Here is a 331-nt window from a genome sequence, read left to right on the forward strand (position 1 = left end):
CAGCTGGCAGATGGCAAAGAGGCCATGTGTTATCTACATGTAAAATTTGGGCTGGCTTATTTGGGCTCTTTGCCATCTGCCAGCAGATGGCAAAGCTCTTTGCCATCTGCTGGCAGACGGCAAAGCATGCAGCCTTTGCCATCTGCTGGTAGACGGCAAAGAGCCTGCAGCCTTTGCCATCTGCTAGCAGATGGCAAAGTATGCCGTTAGCCTTCTAACGGGGCTAACCCCGTTAAGAGGCTTTGCCATCTGTCAGCAGATGGCAAAGCCACAGGCTCTTTGCCATCAGCCAGCAGACGGCAAAGAAGCCTTTACCGGCAGGGTTTCGGAC

Source organism: Triticum dicoccoides, chromosome 2B (genome assembly GCF_002162155.2).
Source record: "Triticum dicoccoides isolate Atlit2015 ecotype Zavitan chromosome 2B, WEW_v2.0, whole genome shotgun sequence".
Lineage (NCBI taxonomy): Eukaryota > Viridiplantae > Streptophyta > Magnoliopsida > Poales > Poaceae > Triticum > Triticum dicoccoides.